Below are 19532 nucleotides of genomic sequence, written 5' to 3'. Positions count from 1 at the left end.
ACAACTCACAGATATACTGAACTTTAAACATGCATGTTTTTGTTTAAAGACGACTGCTTTACCAAAAAATGACTGTGATTGTAAATTCATTGACCGTCTGGTAAAGAACTTTGTGGATCCATGGAATATTACACTCGTATAGAGTCAAAAGAAAGACTTTAAAGGAAGAGATAACTAGTGTCTGATTGCTAAAATCCCTGTCTGTAGGAGGCCATCACTCACTGATATGTTTGTCTTGTACACTTCCAGGAAAATACAAAAACCATGTGTTAAAATCAAGCTTCCACTCTGGAATATGTGTGTTAGTGGCCTGATGTCCTAGCTGTAGACTAGTGTGCTGTGAATGCCACAGTTTGACAACAGCCATTAAACACCCCTGCACTGCAAGTAAAGAAAGATAATACACAGCCAGAAATTGCTGGAGAAACTCAGAAGATCTGGCTGCACCTGTGGAGGGAAAGCACAGTCTGATGAAAGCAGTTCTCATGAAGGGTCGCTGGATTTGAAATATTAACTCTCTTTCTTTCCCTACAAATGTTGCCAGATCTGCTGAGATTCTCCAGTATTTTCTGCTTTTGTTTCAGCACTCCATCATCTGCTGTTCTGGTTTTTATTCTAAGGGAAAATGATTTCTCAAACTCTGAGCACCGTCAGCTAGTCACAGTCAAAAGAAAGCAAGAGAAAAGACTTTCAATCAACTTGCGAAACCAAGAATCTCAAAATCCACTGCCCAACTACTAATGTCAGATCTACCAGAAGCATCCACAATAACCTTAGTAACATCCTCATATCTACCTTCCCAAGCCACTCAAACTTATGCTTACATCACTCTTTCTTAACTTTTATTTTTCTCTGGACTCACTTCTTACTTTTATCAGTGTCTGTGCGTGTTTTATTATTTCATCTCAAGTTTAGTAACTCATAAACTCACTCTTTAGTTAACTTAAGACAGCAAGGTTAAATTGGTTCCTTTTGAAACATAATTTAATCTAGTTTTTTATTCTTTATTCATTCACAGGATGGGGACGTCACTGGCCAGGCAGCATTTATTGTCCATCCCTAATTGTCCCAAGGGCAGTTCAGAGTCAACCACATTGTTGTGGGTCTGGAGTCACATGTAGGCCAGACCAGGTAAGGATGGCAGTTTCCTTCCCCAAAGGGCATGAGTGAGCCAGATGGGCTTTTCTGACAATTGACAATGGATTCATGGTCATCATTAGATTCTTAATTCCAGATATTTATTGAATTCAAATTCCACCATCTGCCATGGCAGGATTCGAACCCAGGTTCCCAGGACATTATTTGGGTCTCTGGATTAACAGTCCAGTGCTAATACCACTAGGCCATTTAGTCTGTGGGGAAGATAGCCACAGGGAGAGAATGCTTTTTAAATTAACCTTGTTGCAACCAGTTGAGAGCGGGTGAATAACCAAGGGAGCCTGCTCATGATCCCTCACCCAGGAGCTTATCAATTCAGGGCACCCCTTCTGAAACCGTTTCAAATTGGAGAATGTCACCTCAGAGGCTGGTTGTAAAACTTTCGAGACTTGAAAAGGAGCTTCCCTGTCTAGTTGGTTTCTGGAAAGGAAAGGGAATTTGGTTTTTGATTGGGAAGATCTCACACACAGAGAGTTTCATGCACATGGGATAAATGAGAGTAAAGGAAGAAAAACGGAATGGGGAAGGGGTAAGGAGAAATAATCCATAGAAACATGGAAGATAGGAGCAGGAGGAGGCCATTCGCCCCTTCGAGCCTGCTCCACCATCTTTCACGATCATGGCTGAGCATCCAAACCAATAGCCTAATCCTGCTTTCTCCCCATAACCTTTGATCCCATTCACCCCCAAATGCTATATCTAGTTGCCCCTTGAATACATTCAATAGAACATAGAACAGTATAGCACAGTACAGGCCCTTCGGCCCACGATGTTGTGCTGACCTATTATCCTACTAAAATCAATCTACCCTGCATAACCTACATTTTACTATCCTCCATGTGCCTATCCAAGAGTCGCTTAAAAGTCTCTAAAGTATCTGACTCCCCTACCACTGCCGGCAGCGCATTTCACACATTCAATGTTTTGGCATCAACTACTTCCTGTAGTATTGAATTCCACAGGCTCACCATTCTTTAGGTGAAGAAATGTCTCCTCATCTCCGTCCTAAAGAAATAAAATAACTTGGATTCCAAAAGAACATCCCTTTCAAATTCTGAAGCAAAATTGGAATACAGTGCTGATAAAGTGTTGGCAAATGGAACCAGTAAAATCATACAACATTCTTTTTCTTCCACATCATTCATGAAGATATTTTTCACGTGTAAGTTATCTTTGAAAGTCATCATGCAGCAAAAAGAAATAGGCATCATCTTGATTATTAAGTGGAGCTAACACTTGAAAAGAACAACATGATTAAGCAGAGAACTAAAGAGCTTGGCTCAATCATTAAAAAGGTTTTCTGGTAAAGCCGTTGATAAAATGAGTTCATTCCTCCTCCAGCATTACTTCTGCCTTGTGTAGTTTGTTTTCACTCCTGTTAATCACTGACCGAATCTGTAGTGCGGTCCAGCGGCCCCCAATAAACTACACAAGGCAAATCTGATGCCATTGTTCCCTTGTACAGAGTTCAATAGGCAACAGCTGAATCAACCAGTTCAGAATGAAACCAGTCAAACAAAGAGAGCAGGTTTTAAACAATGAGATACGTTGAATCCTGAAGAAAAGGGAAAACCTGTTGTGACATCATTAAATCTGAAACATTGAAGAGATCCAACACAACCAATTAATAATGAATTCACAAATTATCATTAATAATACTTGTTAATTGATTCACAACTACTCAAACCAACACAATGATCCTATTACCATAGCCAAAGGCTCAAAGGAAGGAATTATGTAGGTAGCAGATTGACTTATTTATGAGGGTAAATACATTAGGTTTAATTTTGATCTGTCATGAATTTACCTTCTTTAAGACGCTCACCTGCATCAGTTACCCTCAGGGAAACATAGGAGTGAGTGGGTGTGTTTTAATGTACAGGCCAGACACCATTCATTCATTTCAGACTGTGCGACTCAAAATGAGATTCTTTACCCCTTGTTTTTGGTCTCAAAAGCAAATCGAGTTTCCTTGAAGAGATTCTTAATCCCAGCCTTCCAATCAACAATTGTCACTTGTGTATTGGGTGATGCGGTTGTCTGCTTTAATTCAGCACCATTCAGGTAGCTGGAGCGCAGGGCACTTTGTAGTGCCAAGTCCAAAGCTCTCCAGGAAGACTTTGACTATCATCATTTCTTGGTGATCCACGCACCTCTCCCACTGTGTACTCTGAATTACTTTTAATTAAGCCAGACAAGCACAGAGAGTAGAAATTCAACAGCAACAATAACTAACTCTTTGAACAGATTTTGTCTCAGCCATTTTCTCTCTCCCTCTCTCTCTTTCGCTGTTCTATAGCCTAATGTTAGGGTGAATTGCAAAACCAACACCTATTCAAATGACAGCAACTTGATATTAATTAATTGCGAAACACAAGAGGAAACAATTAATATGGGGAAGGGGGAGAATTGACAGAGTTTTCGAGAACTTTATGGTCAATGATGAGAGCTGATGTCAGGATTTACATCTCCATAGCAACAACCGAAGGAAATACATTGAATTAAACTAGCCCCATTTCACTTTGAAGATGAAATAACCAAGGATCTGTTGAACTTATTACAACTAGCCGAAACAGTAGTGTACTATTGCCATGTTTCTGTTATAAACTGATTCGATTTGATGGCTATTTTTGTCATCTCTTGCAGTCTGGCTGTTCTGATAAGGCAAAACAGTAAAATAGAAAATAACCCCAAAAAAGGGGGGAGAAAGTTTCAAACAAGAAGGTGCAAGAGTGCAACTACAGATCATTTTTTGATTCAGTAATCATCATACGGCTCATCTATGAGTCCTGAACTCTGCAAAGATAAAATGTTGACATACATGTCCAACTTGTTGAAATATTGCAAATTATTCCAAAATGTAATCCATTACAGAGTATCTGGAAATCCCAGGGAAGAAGTAACCTGTCAATTACACTTGGTATGAAATTGACATTGTGAAACTTCAGCTGAAATCTCTCTCCTTTAATGATCTCCACTCTTTCCTCCTCACATCATTCTTGTTGGTGCATCTCTCGATGTCTCACAACAAACATGCCTTCTTCATCTATAATCCACACCAACTGACCATCCAATTTCAGATCCATCATAGCTAATTGCAAAGTCATCATTAATATCTAGAAGAAGGCACATGTCTCAGGATAATAAATGAGAGCAGAACCTTAGACAATATGTGGTGTTCTGTGTAATACCAGTTTTAGAGGTATAGAGTCATACAGCACAGAAATAGACCTTTCAGTGCAACTCGTCCATGCCGACCAGATATCCTAACGTGACACAGCCCCATTTGCCAGCATTTGGTCCATATCCCTCTAAATCCTTCCTATTCGTTTACCCATCCAGTTGTCTTTTAAATGTTATAATTGTACCAGTCTCCACCATCTCCACTAATTGCTCATTCCATAAACACTCATGAACCACCCTCTGCATGAAAAAGTTGCCACTCAGGTCCTTTTAAATCTTTCCCCTCTCACCTTAAACTTATACCCTCTAATTTTGGATTCTCGCACCCTAGTAAAAAGACCTTGGCTATTCACCCAATCCGTGCCCCTCATGATTTTATAAGGTCATCCCTCAGCTCTGACGCTCCAGGGAAAAAAGCCACAGTCTATTCAGCCTCTTCTTGGAGCTCAAACCCTCCAATCCAAGGCAGTAACCTTGTAGGTCCTTTCTGCACTCTCTCAAGTTTAACAACATCCTTCCTATAGAAGGGCAACCAGAACTGTACGCAGTATTCTAAAAATATTCCAAAGTCTTGCTTCCAGCAAAGAAAGAGCTTGCATTTCTAGAAACGTGTAAAGGGAAGCATGGGGTTTTGATAGGGCAGATGTGGAGAGGCTGTTTCCCCTTGTGGGGGAGTCCAGGACCTGGCATAATTTCAGAATAAGGGGTCATATGTTTAAGACACAGCTGAGGAGGGCTGTGAATCTTGGGATTTTTTAGCACAGAGGGCTGTCAAAGTTGGGTCATTAAGTATATTAACGGCTGACATGAACAGATTTTTAATAAGTTAGGGAATCAAGGGTTATGGGGGAAAGGTAGGAAAGTGGAGTTGAGGATTATCAGATCAGCCATGATCTCATTGAACGGCAGAGCAGAATGATGAGTCGAATGGCAAATTCTCACAAAACCCACAGTGAGATTTTACTCATGTTTGCTGGATTGTGCCTCTGAATTATTAAATTATTGTACTCTGATTTTAAACACACAATTCTGTGCTAACAAGTGGATACAGAATCATAGAAACCCAAGGGTAGAAAAGCACAAACTTACTTCAAGGTGATTTTTCATTCTACAGGAATGAGAATTGATCATTCGCAATAGATTCTTAGATTTCTTTTCAGGATGTTCAGTGATGTTGTTCTTACTGAAGTACAGTCATTTTTACCTTGGATTATGTCTGACAGTGTGTTTGGGAGTACTGTCTGCACTCAAACAGCACAAATCTCCAGTTCTACAGCTATTTTTCCGCACTGACTCTCACTTTGTCCCACTGCACTTGATTGCCAGTGAATTGCTGTCCTAAACACATAGAGCGCCATCCTCCTGAACAACCCTCTGAGCAGGAGTACACCAATTGGCCCATTGAGGCTGCTTCTTCACTTGATTGATCTGATTATGACCTTAATGGCTATTTCTTGCCTGTCTTTCCCATGATCACCCTTGACTCCCATGTAGATCAGAAATCAGTCTATCTCAGCATTGAATAGACGGAGTGACCCAGCCTCCACTGCTCTCAATTGTAAAGACTGATGACCCTCAGAGAGAAGAAATCCCTCCTCATCTGTCTTCAATGGGAAACTCCTTAAGTTTAAACAGTGGCTGCAAGTTCTAGAGTCCCCTACAAAAGGAAACATCCTCCAAGCCTCTCCTTGTCAAAGCCCCTTCAGAATCTTCAATGAATTTCATGAGCTATAGGAGCAGAATTAGGCTATTCAGCCCATTGACTCTGCTCCTTCATTCAATCATAGCTGACGTGTTTCTCAACCCCATTCTCCTGCTTTCCCCATAACCCTTGATCCCCTTCCTAATCAAGAACCTATCTACCTCGGTCTTAAACACACTCAATGACTCAGCCTCCACAACCCTCTGCAGCAATGCATTCCACAGATTCACCATCCTCTGGCTGTAGAAATTCTGCCTTATCTCAGTTCTAAAGGTACGTCCCTTCGCCCTGAGGCTGCGCCCTTGAGTCCTAGTCTGTCCTACTAATGAAAGTATATTGTTCACATCCACTTTATCCAGCCTCTCAGTATTTTGTCATTTTCAATTAGATCCCCACTCATCCTTCAAAACTCCGAGTACAGCCCCAGAGTCCTCAACCGCTCCTCATTTGACAAGCGCCTCATTCCCTGGATCATTCTCTTAAACATCCTCTGGACCCCCTCTAACACCAGCACATCTTTTCCTAGATACAGGGCCCAGAATTGCTCATAATATTCCAAATGCAGTCTGATCAGAGCCTTATACAGCCTCAGCAGTACATCCCTGCCTTTGTATTCTAGCCCAGTTGAAACGGATGCTAACATTGCATGTGCCTTCATAACTGTCAACTGAACCTGCCTGTTAAACTTAAGAGAAGCTTGAACTAAGACTCCCAAGCCCCTTTCTGCTTCAGATTTCCAAAACCTTTCCCAGTTTTGAAAATAGTTTATGTCACTGTTCTTACTATCAAAGTGCATAACCTCACACTATTCCATCTGCTACCTCTTTGCCCACTCTCCTCGCCTGTCCAAGTCCTTCTGCAGCCTTCCTATTTCCTCAACATGACCTGTCCCTCCACCTATCTTTGTGTCAACTGCAAAATTAGCAACAATGCCCTCAGTTCCTTCATCCAGATTATTAATGTATAATGTTAATAGCTGTGGTCACAACACTGACCTTTACGGAACTCCACTAGTCACTAGCTACCATCCTGAAATAGACCCTTTATTCCCACTCTCTGTCTCCTGCCAGTCAGTCAATCCTCTATCCACACCAGTACCTTGCCCCCAACACCATAGTGTCTTATCTTATTTAGCAGCCTCCTGTGTGGCACCCTGTCAAAGGCCTTTTGGAAATCCAAATAGATCACATTCACTGGCTCTCCTTTGTCTAACTTGCTTGTTACCTCATCAAACAATTCTAACAGATTTGTCAGGCATGACTGCTCCTCGATGAAGCTGTGCTGACTCTGCCCTATTTTACCATGCATTTCCAAGTGCCCTGCAATCTCATCCTTAATAATGGACTCTAAAATCTTACCAACTAAAATCTTAGGTCAGACTAACCAGCCTATAGTTTCCTGTCTTCTTCCTCCCACCCTTCTTAAACAGGGTGTTACATTCACCATTTTTTAGTCCCTCCCTGATTCCAGCGATCCCTGAAAGATCATCACCAATGCCTCTACAATCTCCTCAGATCTGCTTCAGAACTCTGGGGTGTAGTTCATCTGGTCTGCGCAATTTATCCACCTTCAGACCTTTCAGTTTTCCAGCGTCTTCTCCTTAGTGATGACCACTACATTCACGTCTGCCCCCTGACTCTCTAAAGTTCTGGTGTGCAGTTGGTGTCTTCCCCTGTGAAAACTGATGCAAGGTACCTAATCAGCTCCTCCTCCATTTCTTTATTGCCCAATACTACCTCTCCAGTCTCATTTTACAGTGGTCCAATGTCCACTCTTACTTTTTGGATATCTAAAAAAACTCTTACAATCTTCTTTTATATTACTAGCTAGCTTACTCTCATATTTTATCTTCTCCCGGCTCATTGCTTTTTAGTTATCCTCAGCTAGTTTTTGAAGGCTCCCCAATCCTCTGGCTTCCCACTAAGCTTCACCACATTGCATGTTTCTTTCATTGGTTTTTATGTTGTCCCTGACTTCCATGTCAGCCATGGTTGCATCGTCATCCCCTTAGTATGCTCCTTCTTCCTTGGGATGAATTTCTGCTATGTCTTCGGAATTACTCCAAGAAACTCCTGCCATTGCTGCTCTGCCGTCTTCCCTGCTAGGCTCCTCATGCAATTACATCATCTTTCATTCTCCTCAACTCCACTCTCCATCAGACAAATTGTTCCAACTCTTGGCCGTCGCTATAAGTGTTAATTATAAATGTTCCATTTGAACCATCTTAAACATAGTTCATTTTGGTTCAGGCTCCACTTTGCAACTTTCTAAATTGTGTTTATTTAATCCCCCACTATCAACATCCATTGACTAGAAATTCAACTGGAATCACCACATAAACACAATGGCTATAAGAGCAGGCCAGAGCCTAGGAATACTGCCGCTAGTAGCTCACTTCCTGACTCCCCAAAGCCTGCCCATCATCTACAAGGCACAAGTCAGGAGTGTGATGGAATACTCCCCACTTGCCTGGATGGGTGCAGCTCCAACAACACTCAAGAAGCTTGACACCATCCAGGACAAAGCAGCCCGCTTGACTGGCATCAAATCCACAAACATCCACTCCCTCCACACTGATGCTCAGAAGCAGCAGTGTCTTATCTACAAGATGCACTGTTTAAATTCATCAAAGATCCTTCCCAAACCCACGGCCACTTCCATATAGAAGGACAAGGACAGCAGATATATGGGAACACCACCCCCTGCAAGTTCCTTCCAAGCCACTCACCATCCTGACTTGGAAATATATCACTGTTTCTTTAGTGTCGTTGGGTCAAAATCCTGGAATTCCCTCCATAATGACATCATGAGTCTACCTATAGCACATGGACTGCAATGGTTCAAGAAGGCAGCTCACCCCCACCTTCTCAAGGGGGAAACTAGGGACGAGCAATAAATGCTGGACCAGTCAGTAACACCCACATCCCATGAGTGAATTTTAAAAATGGCTGCATCAAATCAACATCTTATTTTGTGACTGAAAACATCCAGATATTCATTGGATTTTGGTAAAACAAACAAGGCAGGACTTACACAATTAATGGTAAGGTCCTAGATAGTGCTGTAGAACAGAGAGACCAAGGGGATCAGGTACATAATTCTTTGAAAGTTGTGTCACAGGTAGAAAGAAAACATTTAGCACGCTTGGCTTCATTACTCAGACCATTGAGTATAGGAGTTGGGACATCATTTTGAGGTTGTACAGGACATTGGTGAGACCTCTTCTGGAGTACAGTTCGGGTCTCCCTGTTATAGGAAGGATATTATTAAATTGGAGAGGGTTCAGAAAAGATTTACCAGAATGTTGCTGGGAATGGAGGGTTTGAGTTATAAAAGTAGGCTGGATAGGCTGGGACCTTTCTCACTGGAGCGTAAGAGGTTGAGGGGTTACTTTATAGAAGTTTATGAAATCATGAGGGGCATAGATAAGGTGAATAGCAAGGGTATGTTCCCAAGGAGGGGGAGTTCAAAAGTAGGGGACATATTTTTAAGGTGAGAGGAGAAAATTTTGAAAAGGACATGAGTGGTTTGAGTGTGGAATGAACTGCCAGAGGAAGTGGTGGACGTAGGTATAATTACAACATTTAAAAGACATTTGTAGTAGTACATGAATAGGAGAGGTTTGCAGGGATATGGGCCAGGAGCAGGCAAAAGGACTAGTTTAGTTTGGGAACGTGGCTGGACCGAAGGGTGTGTTTCCATGTTCTCTGACCGTATACGAATAACACAAACAGAACCATTGATTATATTTTATATTAAGTATCAGTGCTGTCATTCAACCCCACCCACACTATACCCCACACCCCACACCGCCACCCCCCGGTCCCCTTAACCCTGTTATTGCTAACAGTGTGAGCAACTGGTAGAAACTTTGGAAAACATCTGTCAGTTGCCACCACAACTGCACCTTGCCCCTCCCCCAGCCCCTCTATTCCCTCCACCTTCATTCACCTCCACCATGCCCAGGTACTGCAGGATCTCTGAGGGTAGTGACCCTTTCTAGTCAGCTCGTTCAGTTCCCCATCCCATCGTTACCCACTGACATTGACACTAACAGTCTGCTAAAGGCAGGGCATCCTTTTCTTTGAAACGTGGTTACTGTTTTAATGTTGGAAACACAGCAGCCATTTTGCGTACAGCAAGGTCCCACAAGCTTCAATGTAATGATCTGTTATTTTAGCAACAAAATGTTGAAGGATTACAATGGGCCTGGGACCGCTTTGTAGAACACCTATGCTTGGTTCACGACAAATGACAACACCTCCCAGTCGCGAACCACTTCAACTCCCCCTCCCACTCCCTGGACGACATGTCCATCCTGGGCCTTCTCCAGTGTCACAACGGTGCCAGCCAGAAACTGGAGGAAAAGCACCTCATATTCCACCTTGGAAGTCTACAATCCAATGGACTCAATGTGGACTTTATTAGCTTCAAAATCTCCCCACCCTCAACCCCATCCCAAGACCAGCCCCCCTCTCGTCCCCGCCTCACTGACCTGTCCGTCTTCTCTTCCACCTATCCGCTCCTCCTACCTCACTGACCAATCCCCACCACCACCTACCTGCTGGCAATCCCTCCCCACTACTTATTTCAGAGCCCCCTTCCCCTCCCCCAACTCTGAAAAAGGGTCCCAACCCGAAACGTCAGATTTCCTGCTCCTCTGATGCTGCCTGGCCTGCTGTTTTCATCCAGCTCTACACTGTGTTATTACAATAGGCCTGGGGCAGCTTCAAAATGGAACTGAGCACAACTTTCACTGCCACTGAAGCTGAAGTAAATTCTGTTGTTGCAAAGGGGAAAAGAAAAATAAATTGAAACAGAGAAAATTACAGCACAGTTACAATAATCGCTGAACATGAAAATGGATGAGAGATAATCATCAAAAGTTTTCGTTTTCTAATACGTATGCCATCTCTTTTTAAGGTTGAATGCTATTATCACTCATTCTGTTTTACCTTACACTGCCGGCAATGGAAGAAAGGAACCCGACTGATTCAAAACTAGCGGAACAGACACACAACAAAGCAGAGCAGTTCCCTCATGCATGGCTGTGAGTCGAATGAAAGAAAAATGGACTTCTGAGAGAACAGGAAGAACAAAGCAGACAGGGGTGCTGACAAAACTTTTCTTCCTCCTTGAGAACAAGAAGGGATGTGGTTTGATATCTGCAGATAAAGAGGACAGAAGACAAATAAAACAGTGTAATTGCCTTAAATATTGCGTTTAGTCAACTATAGCTCAATTAGTTACTATTCCTGAGTGAAGCACTTTCAGTGAAGGGCATGTGTTCAAATCAAAGACAATTGAACACTTCTATCAGACTGGGATGATGCATAATTAACCATCGACTGCTTCAAACTTATTTAAAATATCAGTGCTTTTTTAAAGATGCTTTTATTCTGCCCCAGTGTGGGGTGGTGTAGGATGGGGCAGGATTTCTCAATTCCTCTGTATCAGGGGGATGTGATGGTAGTATTTACACTGCTGATGGTATCAAAGAGAGAGAGAGAGTTTGAATAAGGAGCATTATAATCCAAAAACATGCAGGTTAGGTGGATTGGCCATGTTAAATTGCCCATAGTGTCCAGGGATATGCAGGTCAGTGTTGATTGGCCATGGGACATGCAGGGTTACAGGGATAGAGTAGGGGCTGGGTCTGGGTGGGATGGTCTTTAGAAGGTCATGTTAACTTAATGGGCTGAATGGCCTGCTTTCATGCTGTAGAGATTCTACGATACATTAACATTTCAACCAGGCTGATCAGGAGCAGCTGAACTGCAGAACTCCTTATCTAAGGGAGGATCAACTTGTGGTGAGGAAGTTCAATAAGTGTTGACCAAACTGATTCCTGGGATGTTCTGTGAGGAAACTGAGCCTTTATACTCTAGAATTTAGAAGAATGAGAGGTGATCCTATTCAAACGTACAAAACTCATGCAAAGACCATTCACAGTGGCTGCAGAAAGGATCCTTCCTCTGCCTGGGGTGGGAGGGTGGGATCTAAAACCAGGAGATATAATCCAGGATAAGGATCAAGCCACTCAGGACTGAAATGAGGAGGAGATAAATAGTTCTGAAGAAGCACCGTACATGACACAAAACATCTCCTCTGTCTCTCTTCCTACAGATCCTGCCAGACCTGCTGAGTTTCTCCAACACTTTTTGTGTTTGATTCAGATTTACAGCATCTGCAATATTTTGCCCTTATATGAGTTGATGATAAAGTTATTCAAAGAACAAAGAACAAAGAAAATTACAGCACAGGAACAGGCCCTTCGGCCCTCCAAGCCTGTGCCAATCCAGATCCTCTATCTAAACCTGTCACCTATTTTCCAAGGATCTGTATCCCTCTGCTCCTTGCCCATTCATGTATCTGTCTAGATAAATCTTAAATGACACTATCATGCCCGCCTCTACCACCTCCGCTGGCAATGCGTTCCAGGCACCCACACTCTCTGTGTAAAGAACTTTCCACGCATATCTCCCTTAAACTTTCCCCCTGTCACCTTGAAATCGTGACCCCTAGTAATTGAGTCCCCCACTCTGGGAAAAAGCTTCTTGCTATCCACCCTGTCTATACTCTCATGATTTTGTAGACCTCAATCAGGTCCCCCCTCAACCTCCGTCTTTCTAATGTAAATAATCCTAATCTACTCAACCTCTCTTCATAGCTAGTGCCCTCCATACCAGGCAACATCCTGATGAACCTTCTCTGCACCCTCTCCAAAGCATCCACATCCTTTTGGTAATGTGGTGACCAGAACTGTACGCAGTATTCCAATTGTGGTCGAGCCAAAGTCTTATAGAACTGTAATATGACCTGCCAACTCTTGTACTCAATACCCTGTCCAATGAATGAAAGCATGCCGTATGCCTTCTTGACCACTCTATCCACCTGCGTTTCTACCTTCGGGGTACAATGGACCTGAACACCCAGATCTCTCTGTGTATCAATTTTACCCAGGGCTTTTCCATTTACCATATAGTTCGCTCTCCCAAGGGCTTTTCCATTTACCGTATAGTTCACTCAGAGGTTGGTGAATCTTCAGAATTTTCTATCCCAGAGGATGGAAGATCAGTTGGTTGGATCATTCAATTTTGAGGTAGATAAATTTTTGTTAGACAAGGTTTTCATGAGATAGCGAGCAACAACAGCTGCACTTCAAGCAGGTTAGAACACAAGAGCAGAGATGTACCGCTGAGGCTATATGAGTGTCTGGTCAGTCTGCATTTGGAATGTTCGAAATCACACAACACCAGGTTATAGCCCAACAGGTTTATTTGACAGCACAAGCTTTCAGACCCTCACTCCTTCTACCGGTGTTAGTCACCTGAAGAAGGACTGACGCTCCGAAAGCTGATGTTGCCAAATAAACCTTATGGACTATAACCTGGTGTTGAGCGATTTCTGACCTTACAGAATTCTGAGAGGCCTGGATAGAGTGGACATGAAGATGTTTCCACTGGTAGGAGAGACTAGGACCAAGGACAAAGACTCAGAGTGAAGGAGTGGCCCTTTAGGACTGAGATGAGGAGGAATTTCTTCAGCCAGAGGGTGGTGAATCTATGGAATTCATTGCTGCAGAGGTCAATGGAAGCCAAGTCATTGAGTGTATTTAAGACAGAGATAGATAGTATCTTGATTAGTAACAGGATCATGGGTTACAGGGAGAAGGCAGGACAACTGGTTTCAGAAACGTATCAGCCATGATTAAATGTGGAGCAGAATCAATGGGCCAAATGGCCTAATTCTGTTCCTATATCTTATGGTCTCATGGACAGCTGTTGGTGGAAGTACAGAGCAACTGTGATGGAAATAAAAGGTAATAAAACCTTGAGGGGCTGAAGGGCCTGAATGGTCCCTTTTGAAAGCTGAGAAATCCCATCAAATTGTAAAACAAGCTTGCATCACATACAACATCAATACAATTAACAAATATAATGCTGGGATCCTTATTCATAATCATTAAGAAATGGAACCAATTGTCAAAAGTAAATGGAATGTGCACTGTCAAATTAAAAACCAGCTGGAAAAGGAATACGCTATGGAAGACGCAGCCATGAACTGCCCAGCTTCCCATAACTGAAATGTAACTGCTGTAAACGAGTTTTATTGCCCATCCCTTATAGCCCTGAATCGAGCAATCAGTGAGGAGTGGAGCCCTGTATCAGGCAAAAGGATTGAAGCTGGCAACACATTTGGCTTTCTCCAACAATTTTAGCTGGATTTTTTTTTGTTTATTTTTCCCCCATTATCCAACCCACAAACAAATCAAATTCAAAATAACATCTGTCAATTGAGAGGTTTCAATTTATAATCTCCAGATTACAAAATGTACTCTGCTAACAGTGAGGTGAGCAAACCCTCGGCTGCAGATAGGGGGCAAACTGGTGGTTTCTTTTGTTGATAATAGGCTGGGTAACCCCTTGACATGGTGGGTTGACCTTTAACCTCATTAGAGACAGTAGTGGATCAGTTAGACTCTGGACACGCCCTCCCCCACCCCTACCTTACAATCCTTCCCCAATGACTTTAATGTTGTTGAAATACGTTGATAGTGGACCTTCCCTTTAAAGCAGAGGCAGGGAGAACTTTTCTCTCACAGAATTGTGAGATTTTGGAATTGTCTTCTCCATGGAACAGTGGAACTGGGGTCATTGAATATTTTAAAGGCAGATGTAGATAGCTTCTTGATGACCCAGGGAGACAAAGGTTATTAGAGGTAGAGTTATTGAGGCTATTAGATCAGCCAGCATCTCATTGAATGGTGGAGCAGGTTCATGGGACCAAATGGCCTCTTTCTTGTTCCTAATTTGTAAGCACATTTGTCTGACCCGTAGTTTCAGAAATGTTTGAACATCCTCTCCATGGAAAAATTGTTCCACATAAGCTCAAACATATTCCCAGAAACTGGGATGAAAAAGTCACAGAGGGTCATGATTTTAAGCGGGAGGGGAAAGTTTTGAAAGAAGTGGCCACAGAATCAAAGCTGACACACTTGTGGATATAAATAACATCAGCAACTCGACTTCAGAAATCCTCAGAAAATTAGACCAGGTCAGAAACAATCCCACATTTGATCAGGTGAGTCACTGTAGTGTTGAGTTCTCTAACAACTGACTTCAGCCCTCTCTCAGCAACAATCTGCTCACAACTTCAGTGTCACTTTTCATTGAGAGATAAGCATCCAATTTCATGATTCTGCCAATGCCAACTTCCATCACTCAATGTCACCCTGTCTCAGCTCATCTGCTGATGAAATCTTTAGTCACGCTTTTATTATTCCAAGGTTCAAATCTACCAAATATTCCTGGCCGCTCTCCCACATTCCACCCTCTCTACTGGGAAGTGCTTCACATGTGAGATGGTGGTGATCAATTATGGATCAATGTGAAAATACAGAAATAGTTGCATCTCCCCTCAGTTAGAGGATGGATGTGTGAAGATTGCAAGCTGTACAGGGAGTGAACAAAATTGTGGAAATTTGAGAATTATTCCATTAAAGGAATCCAGCATGCTTGTCCGTAATTCTGTAGATAATTTGCAGAAATATCATCTTACGATGTTCACATGCATTAGGAACCTGAATCTATTACATGCCAATCTTCACACATCACTGTAATGAACCCAAGTTTGAGCCCATGGTTTATAATGTAATAAATAGCTGTGCGCTGTGAAGGTCTGTCTGAGTTCCATCTGATTTTAATGACATCCCCTTGACATGATCTATATGTATTGTTAAGATATCTGATTTCAAATTTAGGTTTCAGATCCCATTAAAGTTCAAGTCACCAAAGCATTGACATAATCTTTGTTCCCTCCGACAATCCCGGCCATCATTATATTCTTGATACCAGTCATTTATTCCAGCTACACTATAAATGAGGCTATCAGTGCTACAGAATGTGTTCTCTATAGATGGGTCAAAGACTACGTAAAGCCTTCAGAGGGGCAGTTACCAGCTGCCAGTTCCACACATCAATCAATCAAACACTTTAGTGGATTGAGCTAGAACAGCATCTTTTAAAAAGCCTGCTGGATGAATTAATTCCGTCACTGATCAGCTAAATGCTTTTAACTCAATTAAACTTCTTAACTATGCGTCCCTGACAAAAGAGTCTGACAGAACCCTGGCCCATAGCCTGCAGCTACAAATTCACCAGTTTCTGTAAGGGAACATGCGCATGATTTGTGATCAGAGTATCCTTCAAGGTGCAGGCCATCACTCACAGTCCAGCCCCACTGGCAGGTAGTGTGGGCCTGAGCTAGCACAAGCATTGATGCAAACTGCTGTATTTTGGATTGACAGCTGACAAGCCTTTTCCAATTCACAATAAGTGAATTTATTCATAGAACAGTTACAACACAGAGGAGGCCATTCAATCTGTCATGTCTGTGCTGGCTCCCTGAGGGAAAATTTTACTAAATCCCACTCCCCTGTCTGTTCCCCATGGCCCCACAAAACCTCCCTTTATAGATAATGATCCTATTTCCTTTTGAGTCCCACAACTGACTATGCCTTTGTCAGATTTTCTGGCAGTACATTACAGATCCTAACCACTCGCTGTGAGAATCATTTTTCCTCAAGGGGCCATCATTTCTTTTACAAATTGCCCTAAATTAGTGTCCTCTGATTCTTGGACCTTCCACCAATGGGAACAGTTTCTCCCTCTCTACTCTGCCCAGATTCCTCATGGTTTTGAACACCTTGATCAAATCTCCTTTCAACCTTATCATTCCCCGGGAAAACACCCCAGCTTCTGCAATCCATCTTTGTAGCCAAATTTCTTATGCCTTTCCAAAGTCTTAACAGCTTTGCTAAAGTGTGTTGTCCAAAACTGGACACAATCTTCCAGCTGGATGGATGAACCAGTGTTTTATACAACTTTAACACAACCTCCTTGTCTTTGTACTTTATGTCACTTATAATGAAGCCTATGGCACTGTACGCTTTATTAACTGCACTTTTCACCTGTCCTATCACCCTAATGATTTATGCTCATATATATCCAGCTCCCTATACTCCTGAACCCTGAATTGAATTCTATAGAGCAAAGAACAATACAGCACAGGAACAGACCCTTTTGCCCTCCAAGCCTGTGCCAACACACTTTGCCCTGCCATACTAAAACTGTCTTCACTTACAGGATCCGTATCCCTCTATTCCCTTCCTATTCATGTATTCGTCCAGGTATTTCTTGAACGCTGCTATTGTGTCTGCTTCCACCATCTCCTCTGGCAGCACGTTCCAGACACTCATCACCCTTTGTGTGAAAAACCTGCCTCGCACATCTCTTTTAAACATCACCCCCGCACCTTGAATCTGTGTCCCCTAGTAATTGACCCCTCCCCCTGGGAAAAAAGCCTCATATTTTCTACTCTATACATGCCATTCACAATCTTATAGACTTCTAACAGGTTGCCCCTCAACTTGCTGCGTTCAAGTGAAAACAAACTCCGTCTGTCCAACCTTTCTTCATAGCTAAAGTCCCCTATACCAGGCACCATCCTGGTAAACCTTTTCTGTACCCTCTCCAAAGCATCCACATCCTTTTGATAGTGTGGTGACCAGAACTGTACACAATATTCCCCGTGTGGCCTAACTAAAGTTCTATAAAGCTGCAGCATAACTTGTCTATCCTTATACTCAATGCCCCTTCCAATGAAGGCCAGCATGCCATAGGCCTTTTTTACTGCCTTATCTACCTGCGCTACCACCTTCAGTTGTCTATGGACCTCTTTTATCCTACTTATCTCTCTGCATTCTTCCCAACAATGGGCAGCATGGTGGTTAAGTGGTTAGCACTGCTGCCTCACAGCGCCAGGGACTCAGGTTTGATTCCAATCTCAGGTGACTGTCCTCGTGGAGTTTGCACATTCTCCCCGTGTCTGTGTGGGTTTCCTCCCACAGTCCAAAGATGTGCAGGTTAGGTGGATTAGCCGTGGGAAATTCAGGGTTATAGGGTAGGGGGTGGATCTGGGAGGGATGGTCATTGGAAGATCAGTGTGAACTCCATGGGCCAAATGGCTTGCTTCCACATTGTGGGGATTGTATGATTCTATGAAATGAATTGCTTCACATTGCTCTGAACTAAATTTCACCTGCAATTTGTCTGCTCAATCCACCAATTTGTCTTTGCCCTTTCAAAATTCTTCACTTTCCTCTTCATGTTTCGCTCTACTTCTAAATGTTATAATGACTGCAATCTTTGAAATTGTGTCCTGAATACCAAGCTCGAGGTCGTTAATGATATATCAGGAAAAACAAGGGTCCTAACTCCGATCTCTAGAGAACTCCTATCCACCCTCCCTATGCCCCTCTTAATCTTATAAACCCCTCTTTGCCTTTGCTAATCGAAGGACAGCGATACCAGCCTATCCAATTTTTCCTCATAACCCACACTGCCCAGTCCATGCAGAACCCTGGTAAGTTGAAACTGCTGTCCTTACCTGGTCTGGCCTACTTGTGACTCCAGGCCCACAGCAATGTGGTTGACTCTTAACTGCCCTCTGGGCAATTAGGGATGGGCAATAAATGCTGCCTGGTCAGCGATGCCCTCATCCTGTGAATGAATAAAGAAAAAAAATCTCCTTTGCACTCTGTCTAGTGTAATCACATCTCTTTTATTGGACGGTGACCAGAACTACACATAATAGTCCAGATAAAGCTGAAGCATTCACAACAATCTTCAGACAGAAAGGCTGAGCAGATGATCCATATTGGCCTCTTTCAGTGGTCCACTATTACAGATACCAGTCTTCAGCCAATTCGATTCACTCCACCTGATATCAAGAAACAGCTGGAGGCATTGAATATTGCAAAAGCTATGGGCCCGACAACATTCCGGCAGTAGTACTGAGGACTTGTGCTCCAAAATTAGCCTCTCCACTAGCCAAGCCATTCCAGTACAGCGACTACTGTAATCGCTACATTATATAGAGTAATCCCTTGCCTTGTCCTCCCATGAGAACTACATCACACATTTCTGCATTGAGTTCCATTTGTCACTGCTGTGCCAATGATCAGCCCATTGATATCTTTCCGTAGTTTACCGATATCCTCCTCATTATCAAATACCTACCAATTTTCCTGTCATCCACAAGCTCCTCGATTATACCCTCTACGTTTAAGCCCAAATCATTCCTGTACCCTGCAGGATCCCAATGCTGAGCCTTGCTGAACAAACCGCAATGGAAACAGAGTTCCAGTCACAGAAATATCCCTCCTTTCCTTCCTGCCTCCCAGCTCAGGTTGACATCCAGCCAGATCCTAAACCTGCGAGATAGTAGGAACTGCAGATGCTGGAGAATCCGAGACAACAAGGTGCAGGGCTGGATGAACACAGCAGGCCAAGCAGCATCATAGGAGCAGAGAGGCTGACGTTTCGGGCCTAGACCCTTCATCAGAAAAGGGGGAGGGGAAGGGGGTTTTGAAATAAATAGGGAGAGAGTGGGAGGCGGATAGAAGAGGGATAGAGGAGAGGATAGG

The sequence above is a fragment of the Rhincodon typus genome, chromosome 14, assembly GCF_021869965.1.
Source record: "Rhincodon typus isolate 14 chromosome 14, sRhiTyp1.1, whole genome shotgun sequence".
Lineage (NCBI taxonomy): Eukaryota > Metazoa > Chordata > Chondrichthyes > Orectolobiformes > Rhincodontidae > Rhincodon > Rhincodon typus.
Note: the sequence above shows the minus strand (reverse complement) of the source record.